General features: G+C 44.8%; 1 long non-coding RNA gene across 3 annotated transcripts in view; it reads right to left on the minus strand.

The window, feature by feature from the left end:
* LOC132487039 (uncharacterized) overlaps positions 1 to 23,012 on the minus strand; it is a 61,329-nt gene extending 38,317 nt beyond the window's left edge. Inside the window, exons 1-2 of one of the 3 annotated variants that reach the window (XR_009531502.1) lie at positions 22,847 to 23,012; positions 22,075 to 22,257 (exon numbers count right to left, since the gene is read on the minus strand). This is a non-coding gene — a long non-coding RNA (uncharacterized LOC132487039). Of the gene's footprint in view, positions 1 to 21,986; positions 22,258 to 22,846 lie in introns of all 3 variants that reach the window. The other 2 variants (XR_009531501.1, XR_009531500.1) reach the window with 2 other exon arrangements.
* Positions 23,013 to 23,353: the final 341 nt, after the last annotated feature.

Consider the following 23,353-nt stretch of genomic DNA (forward strand, 5'->3'; position numbering starts at 1 on the left):
AAACACACCACCATCTCACATGTCCAGGGGTCTGTAGGCCGGCAGGCCCAATTTACCATGCGCCGTTAACTGCCCATTGGCATCTGGTAGCCCTCCTACTGCTACAGAGCAGTGGCACACCACGACGGCCACTCCCTGGGCCCTGCTGGAGCCGAGGCCCTCCCAGGCCCTGAGACCAGGCTGCTGGCACCCAGCTGCCCAGATTCCTTGGGCTGTGCATGCAGCACCACACAGGCTCACCCCTCCAGAGGCCTCCTTCCTGAAAGGAACTGCTGCCGCCAGGACATGGGTGAACCAGTGCCCCTGGCACCTCCCACGTGACGATGGTCTTATGGACCCACCACACAGGTGGCACTCAGGAAATACCCAAAATACTCTAGCCACTTGCAGCAGATGGCTTGTATTTAGATGCTTTCCATGGAGCTGCTGACCGCTTGGCTGAGGACTATTTGTTGACCAGCCAGGGCAGGGGCAGTTTCCCTGAAGGGGCCTTTCATTGCTCGTGGGAGACAGCCCTGGCAAGGCTGCACAAAGGCAGAAATAGTAGAACAGGGCTTCCCTGGTGGCGCAGTGGTTGAGGGTCCGCCTGCCGATGCAGGGGACGCGGGTTCGTGCCCCGGTCCGGGAAGATCCCACATGCCGCGGGGCGGCTGGGCCCGTGGGCCATGGCCACTGAGCCTGCGCGTCCGGAGCCTGTGCTCCGCAATGAGAGAGGCCACGGCGGTGAGAGGCCCGCGTACCACAAAACAAAACAAAACAAAAAAAAAAAAACAAAAAAAAGAAATAGTAGACCAGAACCGGGAATCCCCCAGCGTGTCTCCCGCCCCTCTCCAATGCCCTGGGATTGAGCAGGTTCCAACACTCCTCCGACGTCTGCTTGTCTTAACTAAATTACACCGCATGGGCACTAGGCTTCTAATCTTCACACTCAGACACGTTCATATTCGACTGGATGAGATGAGGTGTGTCAGTCATCAAGCAGACATCGGAGGTGAATTACAATAAAGAGGCTGGATCCATTCGTGATGTGATCTGTGGTCTGACTAGGAAGAACTTTCAGAGCCCCACCCTCTTCCCTGCCCAGCCCAGTCTATGCGAATGGATAAGGAGGCCCACAAGTGCCATCTGTCCTGTGGTGGGAAGATCAAACCTCATAAACACCCAGCCACGACGGAGGCCCCACCAGCTCTTGCCCTGGCCACCTGCAGGAGCGTCCACCTGCGTCCATGTCCCCAGATCACCAACTGTCTTCTGATCCTCTTGGTGCAAGTGGCATCATCCTGACAACCAAGCCCATCTTGGGTGGGGGGCAGGGTTGATCCCCCTCCTAAAGGGCAACCATAGAACAGAGGAGAAAATGTTTGGGGGCTGAGAAACAGGGGTCTAGTATGGGCAATTTGGAGAGGATGAGGCCGCAACATCCAAGTGTATATGATTTCCAAAGTTTTCAGAAGCACATGTCATAACAGAAAACCCTCGAGGCCACCCAAGTGGCTACTAGCAGTAGAATCAAGAAATGAACAGGGTGCAGCCCCATCACAGGGCCCTACAGACCAGCAAAAGTGACCAGACTGCCATCCCATGGGCAGCTAACAGCACTGAGTAACGGAAAACTGACACAATGCCATTTGCACTCCAAAGAAAGCACACAGAATTAAAACACAGTGACCCAGGGAGGCACACACTTGTCACTCACCCGACAGAGGAGGCCTGTCTGGGAGTCATGTCGAGCGGGGGCTGGTGTGAGGGATCCATCCAGGTCTTGGCCTGGCCGTCCTTCCGTGGATGTCCACTTTAGTAGGTTTAGGTGGGTCCTGCAACAGCTTATGCATTTTCTAGAGACACTATATTTGACAATTAAATTCTATGAAGTCGGGGCTTGGAGACAAGATGGCAGAGTAGAAGGACGTGAGCTCGCCCCCCTCATGAAAATACCAAAATCACAACTAACTGCTGAACAACCACTGACCAAAACCCACCGGAACCTACCAAAAAAGTTACCCTACATCTAAAGACAAAGAGGAAGCCTCAAAGAGACAGCAGGAGGGGCGCAATCACGACAAGATCAAACTCCACACCCACCGGCTGCGCAACCCACAAACTAGAAAATATTTACACTGGAAAGTTCGCACACAGGAGTGAACGTTCTGAGCCCCACATCCGTCTCCCCAGCCTGGGAGTCTGGCATCAGGAGGGAGAGTGCCCAAACCAGCTGGGCTTGAAGGCCACTGGGGTTTGATCACCGAAATTCCACACGACTGGGGGAAACAGAAGCTCTACTCTTGGAGGAGGCACACAAGGTCTCGAGCACACCAGGACCCGGGGGGTAAAGCAATGACCTCATAAGGGCCTGGGCCAGACCTACCTGTTGATGTTGGAGGATGTCCTGTGGAGGCGGGGGGGGGGGGGGGGGCGGCTGTGGCTCCCTGTGGGGACAGAGACACTGGCAGTGTAAGTTCTGGGGAGTGCTCATTGGCGTGAACCCTCCTGGAGGCTGAGATTTTCTCACCAAGACCCCGCCCCACCCAACAGCCTGTAGGCTCCAGTGCTAGGACGCCTCAGGCCAAAAAACCAACAGGGCAGGAACACAGCCCTGCCCATTGGAAGACAGGCTGCCTAACATCTTCCTGAGCCTACAGCTTCCCACTAAACACACCCCTTGACACGGCCCTGCCCATCAGAGGGACAAGACCCAGCTATACCCACCAGTGGGCAGGAACCAGTCCCTCCTACCAGGAAGTCAGCACAAGCCCTTCGCCAGCCTCACCCACCAGGGGGCAGACACCTGAATCAAGAACTACAATCCCAGGCTTCCCTGGTGGCACAGTGGTTGAGAATCCGCCTGCCAGTGCAGGGGACACAGGTTCTAGCCCTGGTCCAGGAAGATCCCACATGCCACAACTGAGAGTTGACATGCCGCACTAAGGGTCTGCATGCCACAACTAAGAGTGTGCATGCCACAACTAAAGATCCTTCATGCTGCAACTCAAGATTCCACGTGCCGCAACAAATATTGAAGATCCTGCGTGCCGCAACTAAGACCCAGCACAGCCAAACAGATAAATAAAGATTTTTTTAACTTACAAAAATTAAGGACAGACTTCCGGGTAAGATGGCGGAAGAGTAAGACGCGGAGATCACCTTCCTCCCCACGGATACACCAGAAATACAGCTACACGTGGAACAACTCCTACAGAACACCTACTGAACCCTGGCAGAAGACCCCAGACCTCCCAAAAGGCAAGAAACTCCCCACATACCTGGGTAGGGCAAAGCGGAGAGATTCCCGCACAGAGGAGCGGTGCCGAGCGGCACTCACCAGCCCGAGAGGATTGTCTGCTCCCCCGCCGGGGCGGGCGGCGCTGGAGCTGAGGCTCAGGCTTCGGTCAGAGCGCAGGGAGAGGACTGGGGCTGGCGGTGAGAACTCAGCCTGAAGGGGGCTAATGTGCCACAGCTAGCCGGGAGGGAATCCGGGAAAACTCTGGAGCTGCCGAAGAGGCAGGAGACTTTTTCTTCCCTCTTGGTTTCCTGGTGCGCGAGGAGAGGGGATTAAGAGCGCCACGTAAAGGAGCTCCAGCGACGGGCGCGAGTCGCGGCTGAAAGCGCGGAGCCCAGAGACGGGCGTGGGACGCTGGGGCTGCTGCTGCCGCCGCCAAGAAGCCTGTGTGCGAGCGCAGGTCACTGTCCACACCGCCCTTCTGGGAGCCTGTGCAGCCCGCCACTGCCGGGGTCCCGGGATCCAGGGGCGGCTTCCCTGGGAGAACGCACGGCGCGCCTCGGGCTGCTGCAACGTCACGCCGACCTCTGCCGCTGCAGGCTCGCCCCGCACTCCGTGCCCCTCCCTCCCGCCCGGCCTGAGTGAGCCAGAGCCCCCGAAGAGGCTGCTCCTTTAACCCTGTCCTGTCTGAGCGAAGAACAGACGCCCTCCGGCGACCTACACGCAGAGGCGGGGCCAAATCCAAAGCTGAAACCCAGGAGCTGTGAGAACAAAGAAGAGAAAGGGAAACCTCTCCCAGCAGCCTCAGAAGCAGCGGATTAAAGCTCCACAATCAACTTGATGTACCCAGCATCTGTGGAATACAGGAATAGACAACAAATCATCCCAAATTGAGGAGCCAGGAGTCAGTGCTGTGCCTCTGAGGTGGGAGAGCCAACTTCAGGACACTGGTCCACAAGAGACCTCCCAGCTCCACACAATATCAAACGGCGAAAATCTTCCAGAGATCTCCATCTCAACAGCAGCACCCAGCTTCACTCAACGACCAGCAAGCTATAGTGCTGGACACCCTATGCCAAACAACTAGCAAGACAGGAACACAACGCCACCCATTAGCAGAGAGGTGGCCTAAAATCATAAAAAGTCCGCAGACACCCCAAAACACACCACCAGACGTGGACCTGCCCACCAGAAAGACAAGATCCAGCCTCATCCACCAGAACACAGGCAGTAGTCCCCTCCACCAAGAAGCCTACACAACCCACTAAACCAACCTTAGCCACTGGGGACAGACACCAAAAACAATGGGAACTACGAACCTGCAGCCTGCAAAAAGGAGACCCCAAACACAGTAACATAAGCAAAATGAGAAGACAGAAAAACACACAGCAGGAGAAGGAGCAAGATAAAAACCCACAAGACCTAACAAATGAAGAGGTAATAGGCAGTCTACCTGAAAAAGAATTCAGAATAATGATGGTAAAGATGATCCAAAATCTTGGAAATAGAATAGACAAAATGCAAGAAACAGTTAACAAGGACCTAGAAGAACTAAAGATGAATCAAGCATCGATTAAAAACACAAACATGAAATAAAAAATACTCTAGATGGGATCAATAGAAGAATAACTGAGGCAGAAGAACGGATAAGTGAGGTGGAAGATAAAATAGTGGAAATAACTGCTGCACAGCAAAATAAAGAAAAAAGAATGAAAAGAACAGAGGACAGTCTCAGAGACCTCTGGGACAACATTAAACGCACCAACATTCGAATTATAGGGGTTCCAGAAGAAGAAGAGAAAAAGAAAGGGACTGAGAAAATATTTGAAGAGATTATAGTTGAAAACTTCCCTAATATGGGAAAGGAAATAGTTAATCAAGTCCAGGAGGCACAGAGAGTCCCATACAGAATAAATCCAAGGAGAAATACGCCAAGACACATATTAATCAAACTGTCAAAAATTAAACACAAAGAAATCATATTAAAAGCAGCAAGGCAAAAACAACAAATAACACACAAGGGAATCCCCATCAGGATAACAGCTGATCTCTCAGCAGAAACTCTACAAGCCAGAAGGGAGTGGCAGGACATAATTAAAGTGATGAAGGAGAAAAACCTGCAACCAAGATTACTCTACCCAGCAAGGATCTCATTCAGATTTGATGGAGAAATTAAAACGTTTACAGACAAGCAAAAGCTGAGAGAGTTCAGCACCACCAAACCAGCTTTACAACAAATGCTAAAGGAACTTCTCTAGGCAAGAAACACAACAGAAGGAAAAGACCTACAATAACGAACCCAAAACAATTAAGAAAATGGGAATAGGAACATACATATCAATAATTACCTTAAATGTAAATGGACTAAATGCTCCCACCAAAAGACACAGACTGGCTGAATGGATACAAAAACAAGACCCATATATATGCTGTCTACAAGAGACCCACTTCAGACCTAGAGACACATACAGACTGAAAGTAAGGGGATGGAAAAAGATATTCCATGCAAATGGAAACCAAAAGAAAGCTGGAGTAGCAATTCTCATATCAGACAAAATAGACTTTAAAATAAAGACTACTAGAAGAGACAAAGAAGGACACTACATAATGATCAAGGTATCAATCCAAGAAGAAGATATAACAATTGTAAATATTTATGCACCAAACATAGGAGCACCTCAATACATAAGGCAAATATTAACAGCCATAAAAGGAGAAATCGACAGTAACACAATCATAGTAGGGGACTTTAACACCCCACTTTCACCAATGGACAGGTCATCCAAAATGAAAATAAATAAGGAAACACAAGCTTTAAATGATACATTAAACAAGATGGACTTAATTGATATTTATAGGACATTTCATCCAAAAACAACAGAATACACATTTTTCTCAAGTGCTCATGGAACATTCTCCAGGATAGATCATATCTTGGGTCACAAATCAAGCCTTGGTAAATTTAAGAAAATTGAAATTGTATCAAGTATCTTTTCCGACCACAATGCTATGAGACTAGATATCAATTACAGGAAAAGATCTGTAAAACATACAAACACATGGAGGCTAAACAATACACTACTTAATAACGAAGTGATCACTGAAGAAATCAAAGAGGAAATTAAAAAATACCTAGAAACAAATGACAATGGAGACACGACGACCCAAAACCTATGGGATGCAGCAAAAGCAGTTCTAAGAGGGAAGTTTATGGCAATACAATCCCACCTTAAGAAACAGGAAACATCTCGAATAAACAACCTAACCTTGCACCTAAAGCAATTAGAGAAAGAAGAACAAAAACATCCCAAAGTTAGCAGAAGGAAAGAAATCATAAAAATCAGATCAGAAATAAATGAAAAAGAAATGAAGGAAACGATAGCAAAGATCAATAAAACTAAAAGCTGGTTCTTTGAGAAGATAAACAAAATTGATAAACCATTAGCCAGACTCATCAAGAAAAAAAGGGAGAAGACTCAAATCAATAGAATTAGAAATGAAAAAGGAGAAGTAACAACTGACACTGCAGAAATACAAAAGATCATGAGAGATTACTATAAGCAACTCTATGCCAATAAAATGGACAATCTGGAAGAAATGGACAAATTCTTAGAAATGCACAACCTGCCAAGACTGAATCAGGAAGAAATAGAAAATGTGAACAGACCAATCACAAGCACTGAAATTGAAACTGTGATCAAAAATCTTCCAACAAACAAAAGCCCAGGACCAGATGGCTTCACAGGCGAATTCTATCAAACATTTAGAGAAGAGCTAACACCTATCCTTCTCAGACTCTTCCAAAATATAGCAGAGGGAGGAACACTCCCAAACTCATTCTACGAGGCCACCATCACCTTGATACCAAAACCAGACAAGGATGTCACAAAGAAAGAAAACTACAGGCCAATATCACTGATGAACATAGATGCAAAACTCCTCAACAAAATACTAGCAAACAGAATCCAACAGCACATTAAAAGGATCATACACCATGATCAAGTGGGGTTTATTCCAGGAATGCAAGGATTCTTCAATATATGCAAATCAATCAACGTGATACACCATATTAACAAACTGAAGGAGAAAAACCATATGATCATCTCAATAGATGCAGAGAAAGCTTTTGACAAAATTCAACACCCATTTATGATAAAAACCCTGCAGAAAGTAGGCATAGAGGGAACTTTCCTCAACATAATAAAGGCCATATATGACAAACCCACAGCCAGCATCGTCCTCAGTGGTGAAAAATTGAAACCATTTCCACTAAGATCAGGAACAAGACAAGGTTGCCCACTCTCACCACTCTTTTTTTTTTTTTTTTTTTTTTTGCGGTATGTGGGCCTCTCACTGTTGTGGCCTCTCCCGTTGCGGAGCACAGGCTCCAGACGCGCAGGCTCAGCGGCCATGGCTCACGGGCCCAGCCGCTCCACGGCATGTGGGATCCCCCCGGACCAGGGCACGAACCCGTGTCCCCTGCATTGGCAGGCGGACTCTCAACCACTGCGCCACCAGGGAAGCCCTCACCACTCTTATTCAACATAGTTTTGGAAGTTTTAGCCACAGCAATCAGAGAAGAAAAGGAAATAAAAGGAATCCAAATGGGAAAAGAAGAAGTAAAGCTGTCACTGTTTGCAGATGACATGATACTATACATAGAGAATCCTAAAGATGCTACCAGAAAACTACTAGAGCTAATCAATGAATTTGGTAAAGTTGCAGGATACAAAATTAATGCACAGAAATCTCTGGCATTCCTATATACTAATGATGAAAAATCTGAAAGTGAAATCAAGGAAACACTCCCATTTACCATTGCAACAAAAAGAATAAAATATCTAGGAATAAACCTACCTAAGGAGACAAAAGACCTGTATGCAGAAAATTATAAGACACTGATGAAAGAAATTAAAGATGATACAAATAGATGGAGAGATGTACCATGTTCTTGGATTGGAAGAATCAACATTGTGAAAATGACTCTACTACCCAAAGCAATCTACAGATTCAATGCAATACCTATCAAACTACCAATGGCATTTTTCACAGAACTAGAACAAAAAATTTCACAATTTGTATGGAAACACAAAAGACCCCGAATAGCCAAAGCAATCTTGAGAACGAAAAATGGAGCTGGAGGAATAAGGCTCCCTGACTTCAGACTATACTACAAGGCTACAGTAATCAAGACAGTATGGTACTGGCACAAAAACAGAAAGATAGATCAATGGAACAGGATAGAAAGCCCAGAGATAAACCCACGGACATATGGTCACCTTATCTTTGATAAAGGAGGCAGGAATGTACAGTGGAGAAAGGACAGTCTCTTCAATAAGTGGTGCTGGGAAAACTGGACAGGGACATGTAAAAGTATGAGATTAGATCACTCCCTAACACCATACACAAAAATAAGCTCAAAATGGATTAAAGACCTAAATGTAAGGCCAGACACTATCAAACTCCTAGAGGAAAACATAGGCAGAACACTCTATGACATAAATCACAGCAAGATCCTTTTTGACCCACCTCCTAGAGAAATGGAAATAAAGACAAAAATAAACACATGGGACCTAATGAAACTTGAAAGCTTTTGCACAGCAAAGGAAACCATAAACAAGACCAAAAGACAACCCTCAGAATGGGAGAAAATATTTGCAAATGAAGCAACTGACAAAGGATTAATCTCCAAAATTTATAAGCAGCTCATGCAGCTCAATAACAAAAAAACAAACAACCCAATCCAAAAATGGGCAGAAGACCTAAATAGACATTTCTCCACAGAAGATATACAGACTGCCAACAAACACATGAAAGGATGCTCAACATCTTTACTCATTAGAGAAATGCAAATCAAAACTACAATGAGATATCATCTCACACCAGTCAGAATGGCCATCATCAAAAAATCTAGAAACAATAAATGCTGGAGAGGGTGTGGAAAAAAGGGAACACTCTTGCACTGCTGGTGGGAATGTGAATTGGTACAGCCACTATGGAGAATGGTATGGAGGTTCCTTAAAAAACTACAAATAGAACTACCATATGACCCAGCAATCCCACTACTGGGCATATACCCTGAGAAAACCATAATTCAAAAAGAGACATGTACCAAAATGTTCATAGCAGCCCTATTTACAATAGCCCGGAGATGGAAACAACCTAAGTGTCCATCATCGGATGAATGGGTAAAGAAGATGTGGCACATATATACAATGGAATATTACTCAGCCATAAAAAGAAATGAAATTGAGCTATTTGTAATGAGGTGGATAGACCTAGAGTCTGTCATACAGAGTGAAGTAAGTCAGAAAGAGAAAGACAAATACTGTATGCTGACACATATATATGGAATTTAAGAAAAAAAAATGTCATGAAGAACATAGGGGTAAGACAGGAATAAAGACACAGACCTACTAGAGCATGGACTTGAGGATATGGGGAGGGGGAAGGGTAAGCTGTGACAAAGTGAAAGAGTGGCATGGACATATATACACTACCAAACGTAAGGTAGATAGCTAGTGGGAAGCAGCCGCATAGCACAGGGAGATCAGCTCGGTTCTTTGTGACCGCCTGGAGGGGTGGGATAGGGAGGGTGGGAGGGAGACGCAAAAGGGAGGGGATATGGGAACATATGTATATGTACAACTGATTAAATTTGTAAAATAAAATTAAAAAAAAAATTAAGGACAAAAAGAAAATACTAAAAGCAACAAGGGAGAAGCAACAAATAACATAAAAGGGAATCCCCATAAGGTGATAGGGTGATTTTCCAGCAGAAATGCTACAGGCCCAAAGAAAGTGGCACAATATATTTAAAGTTATGAAAGGGAAAAAACCTACAACCAAGAATACTCTACTCAGCAAGGCTCTCATTCAGATTCAATGGAGAAATCAAAAGCTTTGCAAACAAGCAAAAGCTAAGAGAATTCAGCACCACCGAACCAGCTTTACAACAAATGCTAAAGGAACTTCTCTAGGTGGCAAAGAAAAGGCCAAAACTACAAACAAGGAAATTATAAATGGGAAAGCTCACCACTAAAGGCAAACATACAGCAGAGGTAGGAAATCATCCACATACAAATATAACATCAAAACCAATAATTGTGAGAAGAGAAAATACAAATACAGGATACTGGAAATGCATTTGAAATTAAAAGACCAGCAACTGAGAACAATCTTGTATGTATATAGACTGCTATATCAAAACTCCATGGTAACCTCAAACCGAAAATCTACAATAGATACACACACACAAAAGAATAAAGAATTCAAACACAACACTAAAGTTAGCCATCAAATCACAAGAGAACAAAAAAATCCTACAAAAACAAATCCAAAACAACTAACAAAATGGGAATAAGAATGTACAAATCGATAATTACCTTAAACATAGACGGATTCAGTGCTCTAACCAAAAGACACAGACTGGCTGAATGGATACAAAAACAAGACCCGTACATATGCTGTCTACAAAAGACCCACTTCATATCTAGGGACACATACAGACTGAAAGTGAAGGTATGGAAACAGGTATTCCACACAAATGGAAATCAAATGAAAGCTGGAGTAGCAATACTCGGACAGAACAGACATGAAAATAAAAGCTGTTACAAGAGACAAAGAAAGACACTACATAATGATCAAGGCATCAATCCAAGAAGAAGATATAACAATTGTAAATACATATGCATACAACAGAGGAGCACCTCAATATATAAGGCAAAAGCTAACAGCCATCAAAGGAGAAATTAACAGTAACTTAATAATAGTGGGGAACTTGAACACCCCACTTTCATCAATTGACAGATCATCCAGACAGAAAACCAATAAGGAAACATAGGTCTTAAATGATATATTAGACCAGATGGACTTTTTTATTTTTTATGTATGTATTTATTTATTTTTGTGCAGTACGCAGGCCTCTCACTGTTGTGACCTCTCCCGTTGCGGAGCACAGACTCCAGACGCGCAGGCTCAGCGGCAATGGCTCATGGGCCTAGCCGCTCCGCGGCATGTGGGATCTTCCCAGACCGGGGCACGAACCCGTGTCCCCTGCATTGGCAGGCAGACTCTCAACCACTGCGCCACCAGGGAAGCCCTATTATTTATTTATTTATACATTGAGTCTTTTTAATGCTTATTTATTTATTTATTTTTGCCTGCGATGGTTCTTCACTGCTGCGCACGGGCTTTCTCTAGTTGCGGCGAGCGGGGGCTACTCTTCGTTGCGGTTCACGGGCTTCTCACTGTGGTGGCTTCTCCTGTTGTGGAGCACACGCTCTAGGTATGGGGGCTTCAGTAGTTGTGGCACGCAAGCTCAGTAGTTGTGGCTCACAGGCTCTAGAGCACAGGCTCAGTAGTTGTGGCGCATGGGCTTAGTTGCTCCGTAGCATGTGGGATCTTCCCAGATCAGGGCTCAAACCTGTGTCCCCTGCATTGGCAGGCAGATTCTTAACCACTGCGTCACCACAGAAGTCCCTAGATCAGATGGACTTAATTGATATTTATAGAGCATTCCAACCAGAAGCAGCAGAATACACATTCTTCTCAAGTGCACATGGAACATTCTCTAAAACAGAACACATGCTGAGCCACAAAGCAAGCCTCGGTAAATTTATGAAACTGAAATCATATCAAGCATCTTTTCTGATCACAATGCTATGAGATTATAATTCAACAAGAAAAAACTGTAAAGAACACAAACACATACAGGCTAAACAATATGCTACTAAACAACCAATGGATCACTGATGAAATCAAAGCAGAAATTGAAAATACCTAGAGACAAATGAAAATGAAAACACAATTCAAAACCTACAGGACACAGCAAAAACAGTTCTAAGAAGGAAGTTTACAGCAAGATAGTTGTACCTCAGGAAACAAGAAAAATATAAAATAAACAACCTTACACCTAAAGCAACTAGAGAAAGAAAAACAAACAAAACCCAAAGTTAGTAGAAGGAAAGAAATCATCAAGATCAGAGCAGAAATGAATGAAATTAGAGAAAAAGAAAGTAATAGAAAAGATCAATGAAACTAAAAGCTGGTTCTTTCAAAAGATAAACAACAAAACTGATAAACCTTTAGCCAGACTCATCCAGAAAAAAATGGAGAGGGCTCAAATCAAAATAATTAGAAATGAAAATGCGTAAGTTACAACAGACACCACAGAAATACAAAGGATCATAAGAGACTACTACAAGCAACTATATGCCAATAAAATGGACAACCTAGAAGAAATGGACAAATTCTTAGAAAAGTGAAATCTCCCAAGACTGAACTAGGAAGAAATAGAAAATATGAACAGAAAAATCACAAGTACTGAAATTGAAACTGTGATTTAAAAACTCCCAACAAACAAAAGTCCAGAACAAGACTGTTTCACAGGTGAATTCTATCAAACATTTAGAGAAGAGTTAATGCCTTGCTTCTGAAACTATTCCAAAACACTGCAAAGGAAGGAACACTCCCAAACTCATTTTATGAGGCCACTATCACTCTGATACCCAAACTAGACAAAGATACCACAACAAAAAGAAAATTGCAGGCCAATATCACTGGTGAACACACACACAAAAATCCTCAACAAAATACTAGCAAACCGTGGGAATTCCCTGGCAGTCCAGGGGTTAGGACTCCATGCTCTCTCTGCTGAGGGTCTGGGTTCGATCTCTGGTCAGCGAACTAAAACCCCTTAAGCCACGCAGCATGGGCAAGAAAAAAAAAATACTAGCAAACCAAATCCAACAATACATTAAAAGGATCATACACCATGATCAAGTGGGATTTACCCCAGGGATATAAGGATTCTTCAATATCTGCCGATCGATCACTGTGATACACCACTTTAACCATCTGATCATCTCAATAGATACAGAAAAGGTTTTTGACAAAATTCAAAACCGATTTATGATAAAAACTCTCCAGAGAGTGGGCACAGAGGGAACATACCTCAACATAATAAAGTCCATATATGACAAATCCACAACTAACATCACACTCAATGGTGAAAAGCTGAAAGCATTTCCTCTAAGATCAGGAACAAGACAAGGATGTCCACTCTCGTCAATTTTACTCAGCACAGTTTTGGAAGTTCTGGCCATGGCAATCAGAGAAGAAAAAGAAATAAAAGGAAAAGAAGAAGTAAAATTGTCACTCTTTGCAGATGACATGATACTATACATAGAAAACCATAAAGATGCTACAGAAAACTACTAGAGCTCATCAAGGAATTCAGTAAAGTTGCAGGATACAAAACTAAATACACAGAAACCTGTTGCATTTCTATACACTAACAACGAAAGATCAGAAAGAGAAATAAAGGAAACAACTCCATTTACCATCGCACCAAAAAGAATAAAATACCTAGGAATAAACCTACCTAAGGAGGCAAAGACCTGTATTATGAAAACCATAAGATGCTGATGAAAGAAACTGAACATGACACAAACAGATGGAAAGATATACCATTTTCTTGGATTGACAGAATCAATATTGTCAAAATGACTATACTACCGAAGGCAATCTACAGATTCAATGCAATCCCTATCAAATTACCAATGGCATTTTTCACAGAACTAGAACAAAAAAATTTTTAATTTGTATGGAAACACAGAAGACCCCAAATAGCCAAAGCAATCTTTGGGCCAACAAAAAATGGAGCTGGAGGAATCAGGCTCCCTAACTTCAGACTATACTATGGAGCTACTGTGATCAAGACAATGTGGTACTAACACAAAAACAGAAACGTAGATCAATGGAACAGGATAGAAAGCCCAGAGATAAACCCACACACCTATGGTCAATTAATGTACAACAAAGGAGGCAAGAATATACAATGGAGAAAACAGTCTCTTCAGTAAGTGGTGCTGGGAAAACTGGACAGCTGCACGTAAAAGTATGAAATTAGAACATTCTCTAACAACATACACAAAAATAAACTCAAAATGCATTAAAGACCTAAATGTAAGGCCAGAAACTATCAAACTCTTAGAGGAAAACATAGGCAGGACACTCTATGACATAAATCACAGCAAGATCCTTTTTGACCCACCTCCTAGAGAAATGGATATAAAAACAAAAATAAACAAATGGGACCTAATGAAACTTGAAAGCTTTTGCACAGCAAAGGAAACCATAAACAAGACCAAAAGACAACCCTCAGAATGGGAGAAAATATTTGCAAATGAAGCAACTGACAAAGGATTAATCTCCAAAATTTATAAGCAGCTCATGCAGCTCAATAACAAAAAAACAAACAACCCAATCCAAAAATGGGCAGAAGACCTAAATAGACATTTCTCCAAAGAAGATATACAGACTGCCAACAAACACATGAAAGGATGCTCAACATCTTTACTCATTAGAGAAATGCAAATCAAAACTACAATGAGATATCATCTCACACCAGTCAGAATGGCCATCATCAAAAAATCTAGAAACAATAAATGCTGGAGAGGGTGTGGAAAAAAGGGAACGCTCTTGCACTGCTGGTGGAAATGTGAATTGATAACAGCCACTATGGAGAACAGTATGGAGGTTCCTTAAAAAACTACAAATAGAACTACCATATGATCCAGCAATCCCACTACTGGGCATATACTCTGAGAAAACCATAATTCAAAAAGAGTCATGTACCAAAATGTTCATTGCAGCTCTATTTACAATAGCCCAGAGATGGAAACAACCAAAGTGTCCATCATCGGATGAATGGATAAAGAAGATGTGGCACATATATACAATGGAATATTACTCAACCATAAAAAGAAACGAAATTGAGTTATTTGTAATGAGGTGGATAGACCTAGAGTCTGTCATACAGAGTGAAGTAAGTCAGAAAGAGAAAGACAAACACCGTATGCTAACACATATATAGGGAATTTAAGAAAAAAAATGTCATGAAGAACCTAGGGGTAAAACAGGAGTAAAGACACAGACCTACTAGAGAATGGACTTGAGGATATGGGGAGGGTGAAGGGTAAGCTGTGACAAAGCGAGAGAGAGGCATGGACATATATACACTACTGAACATAAAATAGATAGCTAGTGGGAAGCAGCCGCATAGCACAGGGAGATCAGCTCAGTGCTTTGTGACCACCTAGTGGTGTGGGATAGGGAGGGTGGGAGGGAGGGAGACACAATAGGGAAGAGGCATGGGAACATATGTATATGTATAACTGATTCACTTTGTTATAAAGCAGAAACTAACACACCACTGTAAAACAATTATAAGCCATAAAAAATGGATTAAAGACCTAAATGTAAGACCGGACACTATAAAATTCTTAGAGGAAAGCACAGGCAGAACACTCTTTGACATAAATCGCAGCAATATCTTTTTTGATCCATCTCCTACAGTAATGAAAACAAAAACAAAAACAAACAAATGGGACCTCATTAAACTCAAAAGCTTTTGCACAGCAAAGGAAACCATAAACAAAACAAAAAGACAACCCACAGAATGGGAGAAAATATTTAGAAACCACGCAACCAACAAGCGATTAATCTCCAATATTTACAAACAGCTCACACAGCTCAATATCAAAAAAACAAACACCCGGGCTTCCCTGGTGGCCCAGTGGTTGAGAGTCCGCCGGCCGATGCAGGGGACACGGGTTCGTGCCCCGGTGTGGGAAGATCCCACATGCCATGGAGCGGCTGGGCCCGTGAGCCATGGCCACTGAGCCTGCGCATCTGGAGCCGGTGCTCCGCAACGGGAGAGGCCACAACAGTGAGAGGCCCGCGTACCGCAAAAAAAACCAACCAAACAAACAAACAAAAAACAAACCCAATCAAAAAATAGGCAGAAAGGGACTTCCATGGCAGTCCAGTGGTTAAGACCTCACCTTCCAATGCATGGGGTGGGTTCGATCCCTGGTCGGGGAGCTAAGATCCCACATGCCTCATGGCCAAAAAAACCAAGGCATAAAACAGAAGCAATATTGTAACAAATTCAATAAAGATTTTAAAAATGGTTCACATCAAAAAAAAAATCTTAAAAAAAAAAATAGAAGACCTAAATAGACATTTCTCCAAAGAAGAGATACAGATGGCCAAGAGCCACATGAAAAGATGCTCAACATCGCTAATTATTAGAGAAATGCAAATCAAAACTATGAGATACCACCTCATACCAGTCAGAAGAGCCATCTTCAAAAAGTCTGCAAATAATAAATTCTGGAGAGGATGTGGGAAAAAGGGAACCCTCCTACCCTGTTGGTATTAATGTAAGTTTGTACAGCCACTATGGAGAACAGTATGGAGGTTCCTTTGGAGGTTCCTTAAAAAACTTAAAATAGAGCTAGCATATGATCCAGCAATCCTACTCTTGGGCATGTATCTGGAGAAAACCATGCTTTGAAAGAATACATCACCCTAGTGTTCACTGCACTGCTGATTACAATAGCCAAGACATGCAAGCAACCTAAATGTCCATCAACAGATGAATGGATAAAGATGTGATACCTATATACAATGAAATTTTTCAGCCATTAAAAAGAACGAAATAATGCCATTTGCAGCACATGGATGGACCTAGAGATTGTCATACTAAGTGAAGTAAGTCAGACAGAGAAAGACAAATATATGATAACACTCATATGTTGGATCTTATTTGAAAAAATGATACAAATGAGCTTATTTACAAAACAGAAACAGACTCACAGATTTTGAAAACAAACTTACAGTTACCAAAGGGTAAACCTGGGGGGTGGGATAAATTAGGAGCTTGGGATTAACATACACACAGTACTCTAACACAACAATGTAAAGCAACTATACTCCAATAAAAATTAATTAATTTTAAAAAATACACACACTACTATATATAAAATAGATAACCAACAAGAACCAACAAGACCACTGGGAACTCTACTCAATATTCCATAATAGGGCTTCCCTGGTGGTGCAGTGGTTAAGAATCCGCTTGCCAATGCAGGGGACACGGTTCGAGCCCTGCTCCAGGAAGATCCCACATGCCGCGGAGCAACAAAGACCCAACGCAGCCAAAAATAAATAAATAAAATTTAAAAATATATATTCCATAATAACCTAAATGGGAAAAGAAATTGAAAAAGAATAGATATATGTACATGTATAACTGAATCACTTTGCTGTACATCTGAAACTATCACATTGTAAATCAAATACAGTCCAACATGAAATAACTCTAAGTATTACATATGGAAGATCCACAAAGAAGTTGAATCAGAGAATAAGCTTATAATCAGAGTATAGGGTTTTTGGTAAGTTTCCAGAAATGCAATACAAAAACAGATCTTGGTGCATTCTGAATCACTAGTAACAGCAGCTAAAAGACATTCTTAGAAGATAACCTAGACTATTAAAACTAACTTTAATGGCACCTCTTCAATTTGTTAGAAATTTTAAGTCCTAAAGTATGTCTGCGAAATAATACAAAATTTATATAGTGATGTCTACCCCGGGTTCCTGGCACAGAGCTCTTAAAACCCTTGTAAATTCCTAAGCGATAAAAGCACCAGGAGCATCTTCTGTTCTGTGGAGGCAACTGGGTGGGCTCCGGGATGAGGCTGGTCAGCAGAAAGGCTGTGCCATGATTGGAAGCTTGGGCTTTTTAGCCCCACCCCCCACCCTCCAGAGAGGGGCGAGGGGCTGGAAACGGAGTGAGTAAGTGATCACGCCTGTGTGAAGAAGCCTCCATAAAATCCCAGTAGCAGGGGGTTCTGAGAGCTTCAAGGTGAACACATCCACACCAGGAGGGTGACACACCCCAAGTCCAGGGGCACAGAAGCTCCTGCACTCGGGACCCTCCCAGACCTCGTCCTGTGTTATCTCTTCATCTGGACAGCCGTGTGTATCTTTTATCATATCCTTCACTAAACTGGTAAACATAAGCACATGTTTCCCTGCGTTCTGAGAGCCACTCTAGCAAATTAACTGAAACTGAGAAGGGGTTTATGGGAAACTCTGATCTGTAGCCAAGTCAGGCAGAAGTTGTGGGCAACCTAGGGACCAACTACTTTCGATTAGCATCTAAAGTGGGGGGACGGTCCTTAGGGACTGAGCCCTTAACCTGTGGGGTCTGACACTGGTTCCAGGTGGACGGTGTCAGAACTGAGTTGGGTTGTAGGACACCTGGTTGGTGTCACAGAATTGCTGGGTCTGGGAAACCCCTATAGCTCTGGTGACCAGAAGTATCAGAAGTGAAATGTTCTGTGTGAAAGTAAAACAGACAGACACAGTGCAGAGAGCTGTAGTTTCTTCCACGGCAATCTCTAATGAAGGACATAAAATGATCTTTTTTTTCTTTTCGGCCACACCACTTGGCTTGAGGGATCTTAGTTCCCCGACCAGAGATCAAACCCGGGCCCCCTGCAGTGCACGCTCGGAGTCTTAACTGCTGGACCGCCAGGGAAGTCCCTGAAACGATCTTAATGGGAAATTATAAAGCATTACCGAACAACATCAAAGGAGAAAGAAAGAGAGCGCGAGTTCTCGGAAAAGAGACGCGATGCCATCCTGATGGCAACTCCCCCAAACAGATGCAGACTGTTAACAAAATTCCATTGCATCCAATTCCAGGTCGGCTTTTTTGGTTTGTTTATGAAAAACTACTTCTGAAAACTGAAATGAGAGCCAAATGTCTAAGAATAGCCAAGTTTCCTACAGAACAAGGTGGAAGAACTTTCCTTAAAACACATCAAAGCATTTAAGTCCGGACAGTAGTTGGGGCCACACAGCATTAGCAGGAGGAGGGACCCACAGACCTGGGGAAAGAATGGACGTGGGGCAGGAATCTCCTCCGGGGCAGGCACTGGCCCACAGGGCGATGACAAACGGCTGGGCTGTCTATGGGCGGTGGGGTAGGGGGCTGAGTAACACTGTCAATGTCATGTATAATAATCCATTTAATGCAGACTTTGGGGGGTTTTTTTTGGCCGAGCCCCGAGGCATGAGGGATCCTAGTTTCCTGACCAGGGATTGAACCCGCACCCCCTGCAGTGGAAGCACAGAGTCTTAACCACTGAACCACCAGGGAAGTACTTTCAGAAGAAGTTAAAGGCAAGTGTCCCATGACTTCTGTATACAGATTTTTCTTCTATAAGGAAAATAAAAAAGAAGCTACAAAGGAGGAGATGGACCTGTTAACCTTGAGTCCATTCACCAGCACAGAATAAAGGGGATGAAAAGATAAACCACACATGGGGAGAAAATATTGGCAGTGCCTGCAAACGAAAAAGGATTCATGCCCAGAGCATCTAAAGAAAACTGAAGAAATCAATAAACATACAAATACACACATCACACAGAAGATGAACCACCACACCCTTGTCCGGTAAGAACCCTACGTAACCACGAAGAGACCCTGGGTCCCACTCGAGGTGGACAAACATTTATCGAGGTCACTCCGCGATGGGGACCACAAGGAAGAAATAAACAGGCGGGCAAGAATACACTCCAGACACGACCAGCATTTTCTGAATAAATTTAAACTTATCCATAAGCTACAAAGCCACGCTTTCTTCTCTGAAGTGCAGAAACTCAAGTCTTATCTCGCACTTGGAGATAAAAACAAGAATGACTGTCGCAGCATTGCTAACTAATCAAAAAATGCACTTGGGGAATTCCCTGGCAATGCAGGGGTTAGGGCTCTGCGCTTCTACTGCAGGGGGCCCGGGAACTAAGATCCCACAAGCCATGGTGCAGCCGAAAAAAGAAAAAAAACACTTGGAAAAACCCAGGCAGCAAAGGCACTGGAACACAAGTGTCAATGGGGAGAGCTGAGCCTCAGACACCAGCACGTGTGAAACAGACTGGGGCTGAGAAACCCCAGAGAAACTTCTGTGTGACATTACTGGTGATTTACGAACTAACGTTCACTTATTGGAAACTGAAGGGGTAAAATCAGACGACGCACTGCTTGGTAAAGGTATGAATAATAACAAAGAATCAGGACAGAGGTCACCTTGGTAACAGGAGGGAGAGAAGATGTGGGAGAAGCACAGGAGATGCGGAGATGCCAACAGGTACCAGGGCCTGCCTGTACACCTGGGGGGTGAGTCCACAGGTGTTTATAGTTATTAATGTTGCAGCAAAACAGAAACAAGCAAAGGGGCCTGAAAGAGATAAGCAACCTTGGTTATTCTTTAGCTGTTACTACTAACAAACACTTGTAGCTAGACTTGTCCTTCACAAAGCTGATTACCCTAGGAATCCACATGAATTACACTCTGCACCTGGCACTCTTCTCTCCCTACACTCCCTTGTAGCGCTCTTTATTTCAGAAAGAAGGTCAGAGGCCTATAACTTCAGGGATACTGGACCCGGTTGCCAGGCTGCCTAACGCCAGCTGTGACCATTTTGAAATAATGAAAGAAAAAAATTCAACACCTTCACAACTTTGATCCTTATCACCTAACCCAGACCGAGAGTCCTGAGTATAAAAAACTTCTCTCTACCCTCTCGAGGGGGGCACAGTTCTTGAGGCGCTAGCCTACTGTGTTCCCCCCTTTGCCTGGCAAAGAATCCAGCTTTTCTTTCTTTTCCTCAAAACTCTGTCTCCCTATTTCGGTTCCGCATCGGTGCACAAAAAGCCAAGATTATTTTGGCATCATTAACTTAATGCAAAAGTCACACGATTTAAGAAGAGGCCCACGGCAAGCACAGTACACCTCACAGAGGACACACTACCGCCAGCACTACTGGAAGTGGATCCCCTCCCCTCATGATCACGGCATCAACAGCTCCTCCTGTGGTAGTTCCATGGTCTGGAGGCCACCTGCATGGGGTGAGGGGGCAGCAAGACCCCAGGGCACCTCCCTTCACCTCCCTCGCAGGCTCAGCTTTGTGCTCGGCTTGTCCCCCACCCCAGGTCATTCCCCTGCTTCAAGCTCCGTGGGTCATTTACAGGAGACAAAGACCCTCCTCCCAGAGTGTGAATGGCAGCCTGCAGGATCCCTGCTTCCACCTCTGTTCACGGATAACGTAAAGGAGGGAAATTCTAGGGCGGTTTTAATAACTGGATCCTGCTTATTCCTTTCAGAAGACAGGTATTGAGAAAGGCTGGGACCTGGGACCCTTTGCTGCAGTGCTTGCACCTGGACAACCATCTCCTCCAGCAACAGGTGCAAAGAAACTCTAAGGGACTAAAAATAACTGCACGCATGCGCAGTGGGGGCAAATTAAGAACAACAAGATACAAAAAGGCCAAAACCCAATTGCCACTAACGAGGTATACGGGAGCAAAAGCAGGGTCCTGTGCATGATCCCCGCACACAGAACCACCAAGGGGGTGTCCAGACCATCTAAGCCACCCCTCCTGCCCGACCCACCCAACTACCCCCACCCTCACCCCGTTTAAGGGACCAGCCCGCCCCTCCTCCTGGATCCAGCAAAGGCACCAGTAACTTGTTCTCGCTCCCTCGTGCTGTAGCAGGAACCTCAGTAAAGCCTTGCCTGAACTCTTCACCTGGCCTGATCAATTTCTACTGATTAAGGGCTCCAAGAACCCAGGTAACAGTTATTAGCTAATACCCTCATGGTAACACACTGTTTGTTAATTAATCAGAATTGAACACTAGTTGCTTTTACAGGTCACATTTTACAGAATTTTCATTAATCTGAATGCCACGTGTTAACAGGAAATGGAACAGGACCAGAGCGTCAGGAACTCTGTACCTTGTATGGATGAGTCACTATTATTTTTATAAAGACATGAATCCACCTCTTTGTCGACCTTATTTCAGTGTCCTGTCAAGTTTATCAGTGTAACAGCCACTTATCTTACCAGCAAAAGTGAGTTCAGCAATAGAGGGCGTAATTGCAATCTATGACGGAGCACCGGCAAACCCAGAGGATAATGACGGGGCGCTTACTATTACAGGGAAAAGGAGTAGTCTGGAGGGGCTGTAATAACCGAGGAGTCCATTGGAGGAGCTGGGCGTCCAAAATATGGAGGCTTCTCAGTGGCTGGGCTGTCCTGGCCCAGAGAGGTTTTCTTCTTTCTGCTGGGTAGTAAGATGCGCCTTCCGGTTGGAGATGTAGAGGGTGGTCTCTACCTGTTTGGAGTAATTGATGAAGCTTGGGGAGAGGGAGGGGGACGCAGAGAGCTCTCCCTATAGGCCCATTTCCACTCCAACTTTATCTGAGGTTTCCTCAATTAATTCCAGGGAACTTTCTGCATTTTCCCAACTGCAGTGGAAGACAGGACATTCCTGAGACCCTTCCCAGAACAACACGAGTCGAAACAACACGCTCCGCGCCAGGAGACCAAGAACAGACCTGAGGAACTTACTACTCTAAGTGGAAGAGGAGGGGGAAAGGATCCGTTATTTTACCTTTTCTGAAAACTGAGGCCAGAGTGAAAGCAGAACCGTCAGGTCCAGGGCGGGTCCCCTGCAGCCACCCCAACCGCCCTCCCCAAATCCTGTCCTCCCTCCGACCCTACCCAGCAAAGGACTCGGGGAGGGACCCCCGCGTGGGGACGGGACAGGACGCCAAGACCCCACCCCGGGGCGGAGGGCTTATTGGGGTGGAGACTAGCAGGGGGAGCGGGGAGGGAGACGCGGGGCCCCGTCAGCTTCCAGCGGGTTCCTTGCTGGTTCGAACCAGCCCCTCCTGGTCTCCGGCCCCGGCTCGGGCACTCACCATCTCCGCCTCGCTCTGAGATCTCCCCGGCGTCATGCCGGCGGCCCCGAGACTTGAGCAAGTGAGAGCGATGTGGAACGTACACCTGGGACTGCGTGGGCCAGGCGCCCAGGAGCTCGGCGTCCTCATGAGCTCGGCATGCGTACCAGCACAGCATTAAGTACAAGAGCCACGATCACTGGGGCCGAAATTGCGCCCGCCCCCGACCCTAATTGGAAGGTGCTCCTGGGGCCCGCGCCCTGATTGGACGGAGTTCCGGGACTCCACGCCCTGATTGGCGGGTTTCCAAATTCTCCCTAGACCCTTGATTGGGTAGCTCTCCAGTCCCTACTTTCAGATGAGAGGTTAGTCCTCCAGGCCCCGCCCCCGCCGTCCCTAATCGGAAGCATCACGGACTCCCTGGGAACCCGAGCAAAAGGCCGGATGAGGTCACGTGTTGTCTGCCTCAGTCGGTACCTACGTGGCCTCCTTCCCGGGACGTGTCTCCGAGCGGAAGCCCCTCCCTGC

The sequence above is a fragment of the Mesoplodon densirostris genome, chromosome 3, assembly GCF_025265405.1.
Source record: "Mesoplodon densirostris isolate mMesDen1 chromosome 3, mMesDen1 primary haplotype, whole genome shotgun sequence".
In the NCBI taxonomy this organism is placed as follows: Eukaryota; Metazoa; Chordata; class Mammalia; order Artiodactyla; family Ziphiidae; genus Mesoplodon; species Mesoplodon densirostris.